Source organism: Gopherus flavomarginatus, chromosome 6 (assembly GCF_025201925.1).
Source record: "Gopherus flavomarginatus isolate rGopFla2 chromosome 6, rGopFla2.mat.asm, whole genome shotgun sequence".
Classification (NCBI taxonomy): Eukaryota; Metazoa; Chordata; order Testudines; family Testudinidae; genus Gopherus; species Gopherus flavomarginatus.
Window position 1 is genome coordinate 47,094,888 of NC_066622.1, and position 8,449 is coordinate 47,103,336.

An 8,449-nucleotide genomic window follows, 5' to 3' on the forward strand; every position below is an offset into this window, starting at 1 on the left:
TCGCCAGCACATCACATTTGGCAGTTGAGCTATTCCTTAAGCTCCAAAGTGATGAGGAGTCCGACGATGATTGCGAGTCGCCTGATGCGTATGACACGACATTGCTTGTGGCTTTCACAGAAATGCTCAGCACCGTGGAACACCACTTATGGGATTGGGAAACAAGCACTGAGTGGTGGGATCACATCGTCATGGAAGTCTGGGATGACAAGCAGTGGCTGCAGAACTTTTGGATGAGAAAAGCCACTTTCATGGGACTGTGTGCTGAGCTTGCCCCCACCCTGCGACGCAAGGACATAAGATTGAGAGCTGCCCTGCCAGTGGAGAAGCGGGTGGCTATGGCAATCTGGAAGCTGGCAACTCCAGACAGCTACCAATCAGTCAGGAACCAGTTTGGAGTGGGAAAGTCAACCGTTGGAGTTGTTTTGATGCAAGTTTGCAGGGCCATTAATTGCATCCTGCTAAGAAGAATCGTGACTCTGGGGAACGTGCAGGACATTGTGGATGGGTTTGCACAAATGGGTTTCCCTAACTGTGGAGGGGCGATAGATGGGACGCATATTCCTATTCTGGCACCACCCCACCTAGCATCTGAGTATGTTAATCGAAAGGGGTATTTCTCTATGGTTCTCCAGGCACTTGTGGATCATTTCATTGACATTAACACAGGCTGGCCTGGAAAGGTGCATGATGCACGCATCTTTCGGAACACTGGCCTGTTCAGGAAGCTGCAGGCAGGGACTTTTTCCCAGACCGGAAGATCACAGTAGGGGACGTTGAAATGCCCATTGTGATCCTTGGAGACCCCGCTTACCCGTTAAGGCCTTGGCTCATGAAACCGTATACAGGGAAGCTTGACGGGAGCAAGGACCGGTTCAACTACAGGCTGAGCTGGTGCCGAATGACTGTGGAGTGTGCTTTTGGCTGTTTAAAAGGACACTGGCAATCTCTGTATGGGAAGCTAGACTTGGGGGAAAGCAGCATCCCTGCGGTTATATCCGCGTGCTGTACCCTCCATAATATTTGTGAAGGGAAGGGTGAAACATTCAGTCAGGCATGGACCTCTGAGGTTCAACTCCTGGAGGCTGAATCTGCACAGCCAGAGAGCAGGGCTACTAGAGAGGCCCAGCACAGGGCTTCAAGGATCAGGGATGCCTTGAGGGAGGAATTTGAGGCTGAAAACCAACAGTAATGTTTGGTGCCTTGCATGGGAGTGAAGTGCAGTGGTTACAATGTTAGTAGGAATCTGTTTTTCCTAAGCTGATTTGCAGTGCCTGTTTCTTTCCTGGGCTAAGGTATCTTTGACTTTCTGCAATAATAAAGACTGTTTTCAAAGCCAAGAATTCATTTATGGAAAAGAAAATAACTTTATTGACAGACACACAACATTTTGGGAACCTAAAAGGGCAGGGGGTGTGGTGGGGAACTGTACAGTCACAGGTTTGAATATGTCCTGTCTGGAGTGCTCTGCAATGACTGCTGCACTTCAGGATGCTATACTGCATGGTGATGGGGATTGAGTGCAGAGGGTAAGAGTCGTAGTTCTCAGGGCTGGTTGGTGAACAGGTGTTGGAGGCAGCTGGTGAAGGTGAGAACCTGGATGCTGGGGAAGGGGGTTTGGAGCTGACATTGGGGCACAAGGGAAAGAGCTTTGGGACGGGGGGGCGGGTGCATGGCAGTGCTCTGCCTGCGTGGCTACGAGCGCCTGGATAGAGTCTGCTTGGCGCGCCAGGATGCTTATCAGCTGCTTTGTGCTTTTCTTCCTGGCCACTGCGTTTCTCTGGCAGATCCTGCTTTCCCTTTCCCCCCAGTCCTGCAGTTTTTTATTCTCTCTGACGGAGTGATCTATAACTGTTTGCAGCAGGTCGTCTTTGCTTTTTCGCGGCTTCTTCCGCAGGTTTTGGAGTCTTTGAGCTGCTGTTAACACAGACAGCTGAGAACTCAAGGTCGCTTGTGGAAAGGAAAAAAAGGCAACAGTTAACAGAGGCAGCATTGTTTATATCTCTGACAGTTATTCCCACACAGTGAAGGAGTTTACAGTCTTCACTTTAGCATAATTTTCCCATGCCAAAGAGAGCGCACAAAACCCACAGGAGCCCCGAAATGGTGAGTAAGGGGGACTGATTGCTTCAGGGCTGTGCTAGGGTTTCTGTGCATTGGGGAAAGCAAACAGCTGCAGGGGGCACCTACACTGAACACTCTCCCAACATTTTCCACAGGAGTTTATCCTGGAAGATATCTCGCTGCTGCGGGTCACCTGGGAAGAGCGGGAGGGTCTTCTACAGCAATGCAAATTCCTCCCTGGCCCCTATGCAGCTTGCCTGTGTGCAGCAATGGTCTCCCCACCCCTCACGGCACAGTGGCTCGGACAGGTTAGCCTGACTGGGACAAGGACCACAGTGGCTCTCCCTATAAACTTGCGCAAGCACATTGCCCACACTCTGGCTGAAACTTTTGAAGAGATTACCGAGGCCGATTACCGCGACGTGATAGACCACATCAATGAGCTATTCCACATCTAGGCATGCATGCATGCATGCAGCCCTAACCCTCCCTCCTCTCCCAAAACATTTCCATCCTGAAAATAAAAGCCGCTTACCGGGAACCCACTCCTCTGCTTGTCCTTCACCAAGTACCGGCTGCTGCGACTGGCTACCTTCCTCCTGGCTTGAGAAGAGCTTCTGGCTGCATGCCTCCAGGGACTCCGGGGTGTCTCCCCCCACCCCAGTACCCTCACTCTCGGTTTCCTCCTCCCCCTCCTCCTCCTCTCCCTCCCGCTCTGAAGTGTCCATCGTGGTCCTTGGATTGGCAGTGGGGTCACCCCCAAGTGTCGCGTCCAACTCTTTGTAAAAACGGCAGGTCGTGAGGGCAGCACCAGAGCGGCGGTTTCCCTCACGGGCTTTGCAATAGGCACTCCGCAGCTCCTTCACTTTAATCCTGCACTGCACCGCGTCCTGGTCATGGCCCCTTTCCAGCATGGCCCTTGATATCTACCCATAGGTATCATAATTCCTACGGCTGGAGCGCAGCTGTGACTGCACAGCTTCCTCCCCCCAAACACTGATGAGGTCCAGCAACTCGCCATTGCTCCATGCTGGGGCTCGTTTGGCGCATGGAGGCATGGTCACCTGGAAAGATTCACTGATTGCACTCCACACCTGGCTGAGCAAACAGGAAGGGGATTTTTAAAATTCCTGGGGCATTTAAAGGGCGGGTCACCTGAGGCCAGGGCAGTAGAGTTTGAACTGATGAGCAGACTGGCTGAGCAGGCATTCTGGGATACCTCCAAATACCTCTGGAGGCCAATAACAGCGCTTTTGGTGGCCACACTGGCGGAGCAGCGCTGCATCACCAGCGCTGCAGTCATTATTCTCCAGGCAGAGGTGGAGTACATGCAGCGCTATAGCCAGGGAGATACAGCGCTGTATGTGCCTTGCAAGTGTGGACGGTGAGTAAGTTGCAGCGCTGTAAAGCCACCACCAGCGCTGCAAATCTCCAGTGTAGCCAAGGCCTAGGGATCCCATGTGGCTAGGCCTGGCCTGGACAGAGGAGAGATGGCCACCAGGAAGAGGGGAGGTTAAAGTGTGGTCAAATTCCGCAGGCCAAAAGAACCACAAAGCGAGGTCAGCTGAAGAAGGGAGCTAGGAGATCAGCCTGGCCTTTCCCTCACAAGTGCCCTGAGCACTGCCATGCCTGCCCTGAGTGCCTTCAGATAGCACTGAGGTCCCTGGGACTGGTGTACATTGAGCACTTACCAGGAGAAGCTCAGCAGCCAGGAGGAGGGATGGGTTAGTGGGCAGGGCCTTGATCTTGGGCTCCGGAGTTCTGGCTTCATCTCCCAGCTCAACCACAGCCCTCCTGTGTGAAGTTGGGCAAGTAATTTAAGCAACCCCATGCCTCAGTTTTCCCACATGTAAATGGAGACTACCCACACGCACACAGGGGAGTTGTGGGGAATGACTGTGCTAAGAAGCTGTAGTGATGAGGGCCAGATAACTAAAATAGAGAACTTTGCAGGACTTGGGCATCCCCTCTAGATGACAATATTCAAAGGCATCTCCCATGCCTGTCGCTCCTCTTGCTGGGGAGGGGGCATTAGTGTCCCAGGTATGAAGGGGAACATATGCCTCCTGTTTAGAAAAGGTCACAATTAATCCTCAACTGGTGATTGACATATGATAATTCATAAATATTTTGTGCTCTAAGTGATAAAATATTAACGTCCTCCAGCTTGGAGGGAAGATATTTCTCTCTCCGTGTGTTTATCTTTGTTATTGAGCATTGCAAAACAACAACCACCCCCCTGAAATATTCATGCACTGCTGAATTGCTGGTGGGCGCTGGGGCCTGACTGCAATTTGTAAAGGCACCTTGTCCTGCAGGCTGAGGGAGGGTTGCGTGAAAAGCAGCTGAAAATGGCATATTGGCTAGCAAGCGATGCCAAAGAAAGGAGGAGACGAGCAACACTGATCCTAGCAACAGGTTGCCTTTCTACAGCAGCTTGTGATTGAGGCTCTACGAGCACTTTATAGACATTGGGGAATTAACCCCACGACCCCCCAGGAGGTAGCTCAGTGGCATGAGCCTCATTTTACAGATGTGAACACAGAGATACAGGGCAGAGAAGTGCTTTATTTAAAAGATGCCCGGCACATCAGGCTCAGGGGCAGGAATAGAGGCCAGGAGTCTTGATGCTGAGTCCTGTGCTTGGACTCAGCTTTGTTCTCCATAGACTCAAAGACTCATAGACTTAAGGTCAGAAGGGACCATTATGGTCATCTAGTCTGACCTCCTGCGCAACGCAGGCCACAGAATCTCACCCACCCACTCCTGTAACAAACCCCTAACCTATTTCTGAGTTACTGAAGTCCTCAAATCATGGTTTAAAGACCTTGAGGTGCAGAGAATCCTCCAACAAGTGACCCGTGCCCCACGCTGCAGAGGAAGGCAAAAAACCTCCAGGGCCTCTGCCAATCTACCCTGGAGGAAAATTCCTTCCCGACCCCAAATATGGCAATCAGTTAAGCCCTGAGCATGTGGGCAAGACTCACCAGCCAGCACTCAGGAAAGAGATCTCTGTAGTAACTCAGATCTCACCCATCTAACATCCCATCACAGACCATTGGGCATATTTACCTGCTAATAATCAAAGATCAATTAATTGCCAAAATGAGGCTATCCCATCATACCATCCCCTCCATAAACTTATCAAGTTTAGTCTTGAAGCCAGATATGTCTTTTGATCCCACTACTCCTCTTAAAAGGCAAGACTGTCATTGTCATTCCTGGATGAAGCAGTGACTTCAACATCCCCTTCTCCACCCCACTCCACCCCCCTGCCACTTCCCCTCCTGATGTCTTCAGGCAATCTCAGAACCTTCTCTGCAGAGTTGCTGGAGAGCTTCAGATTCCCCTCAAGGAGATCCAAGACTCCCTCTACAAACTCTTAGACATCTGGGGGCCTAGAAGCATGCAAGAATAGCTCTCCCCATTAACAAAGCCATACTGGAGCCAGCTAGGACAGTTTGGCACATCCTTGCCACCTGCGCTCCTGCCCTCAAAGGGGTGGAGAAGCGTTATTACGTGCCTTCCAAGGGTGTGGAATTTTTGTTTTCTCATCCCATTCCCAATTCACTGGTGGTCCATGCCACTTTTGAAAGGGCTAGACAGCAATACCCTGGTCTACTCCTGCTGACAAAGCAGGCAAACGCCTGGATCTGCTGGGAAGAAAGGTCTTCTTATCATCTTACCAGGCGCTACTGGCTAAATATCATTTTCTGAACCATGCCAAGTTTGCAGCATTTACTGACAGACTTCCACAGCAGGACAAAGCTCGTTTTCAATCTCTGTAGATGAAGGCAAATTGATAGGACTGCCCTCCAGTCTGAAGCTGAGTCATGTGCAGAGAATCATGGCTCCATGTATCTGGGTTCTCTAAGGAGGTCCAGAATACCATCGAGAACCTCCCCTTCTATGAATCACTCCTCTGCAACCAGAAGACAGACGAGTCCCTCCATACCCTGAAGGACTCCAGGGTAAGTGGAGTGCCTGCCGCTAAGAGGAAGTTTCACCACCGATCAGCCAGCAGTTCTTCCATCCTGTGAACCACCACGCAAGAGACAGAGGGGTCAAAAGTCCTGGTTCCTTACACCCTCTGCAACAGGCTCAGAATCTCATCTCAACTTTTGGCTCAACATTATTTTTGACATGGGCTCAAGAGCTATAAAACACTGAGCCCAACACCTCCTGACTCCCTCCCTCCCCTACCATTTTGTGCTTTTTCAACAACTGGAGCATGATAACAACAGACAAGTGGCTGCTGAACGTCATCCACTCTGAATATACATTACAGTTTGCATCCCTACCTCCTCCAAAACTCCTCTCCCTGCCACCCCTTTGGGGACCCCTCTCATGAGAGTATCGCAAACAAGAGATGAACTCCTTACTGTAGTGAGGAGCTATAGAACACATCCCTCTGCAATACCAAGGGAGAGGGCTTTACTTCACCTCCTTCCTGATACCCAAAAAGAAGGGCAGTTAGAGACAAATCCTCGACCTCCTCCATCTCAACAGCTTCATTTGCAAACTCACATGGTCACATTGGCAGTGATAATTCCATCTCTAGATAAGGGCAGGTGGTTCATAGCTCTTGATGTGAAGGACGCCTACTTTCATGTGGACATTCATCCCACCCACAGATGCTTCCCTAGATTCATGTTAAGCTCTGACCATTTTCAGTACAGTCTACTCCCCTTCAACATAGTGACCACCCCCGAGTCTTTACCAAGATATTGGTTGTAGCGGACCATGTCAGATGTCGTGGTCTCATTGTCATCCCCTACATTCATGACTGGATCCTCATTGCCACGTCCCACCAGGTTTGTCCATCAAATTCCATGATGCTACATCTCCTTTCTTCACTGAGAGTTGGCATAAATATCAAAAAATCTGCTCTCATGCTCACACAATCTCTGGACTTCCTCGGGGCAACCTTAAATTCGATCACCGCATGAGTGTACCTGCCCAGGGACAAGTTCCAGACCATGAACAATATCATAGTTCACATCACTAGCAACCCTCAAATACTGGTCAAGACATGGCTGCCTCTCCTAGGTAATATGGCCTCATGCACCTATGTCACTCATTTGCAAGACTTCACCTTCATTGCCTTCAAGTTTGGCTGCAGCTGGTATACTCCCCAAACTATCATTCCATGAACCTCATGGTGACAGTTCCAGCCAAGGTACTGTCTTCCTTACTGTGGTGGACAAATCCTCATCAGGTATGCATGGGTGTCCCCTCTCTCCCTTACTCTCTGGACAGAATCATCACTATGGATAGATGGATTCCTGTGAGGTTGGGCAGCCCACGTGAACACCACACAGCATAAGGTGCCTGGACATCTTGAGACATCAGAAGGAACATCAGTCTCCTGGAGTTGCGAGCATACAGAAGGCATGTGTGAGTCCTTTCTTCCATTCATCCATGTTCATATAATGTCAGATATTACAACTGTCTTCTACATCAACAAGTAAGGGGGAGCAAGATCTGCTGTTCTGTGTGCAAAAGAGTCAGACCAATGGTCCATCTAGCACAGTATCCTGTCTTCCAACAGTGATCAGTGCCAGGTGCTACAGAGAGAATGAACAGAACAGGCAATCATCAAGTGATCCACCCCCCTGTCGTACAGTCCCAGCTTCTGGCAGTCAGAGGCTAGGGACACCCAGAACACAGAGTTGCATCCCTGACCATCCTGGCTAATAGCCATTGATGGACCTACCCTCCAGGAACCTATCTAATTCTCTTTTGAGTCCCATTATAGTTTTGGCCTTCATAACACTCCCTGGCAATGAGTTCCACAGGTTGATTGTGCATTGTGTGAAGAAATACTTCCTTTTGTTTGTTTTAAACTTGCTGCCTATTAATTTCATTGAGTGACCCCTGGATCTTGTGTTTTGTGAAGAGGTAAATAACATTTCCTTATTTAATTTCTCCTAGTCATGATTTTATAGACCTCTATCATATCCCCCTTAATCATCTCTTTTCCAGGCTGAATAGTCCCAGCCTTTTTAATCTTTCTTCATAGGGAAGCTGTTCCATACCACAAATCATTTTTGTTGCCCTTCTCTGCACCTTTTCCAATTTTAATATATCTTTTTGAGATGGGGTGACCAAAACTGCACACAGTATTCAAGGCGTGGGTGTACAATGGATTTATATAGTGGCATTGTGATATTATCTATCTTATTATCTATTTCTTTCCTAATGGTTCCTAACATTCTGTTCGCTTTTTTCGCTGCTGCTGCTGCACATTGAGCAGATGTTTTCAGAGAACTATCCACAATGACTCCAAGATCTCTTTCTTCAGTTCTAATTAAAACCACATCAATTTGTATGTATAATTGGGATTATGTTTTCCAACGTGCATTACTTCGCATTTATCAACATT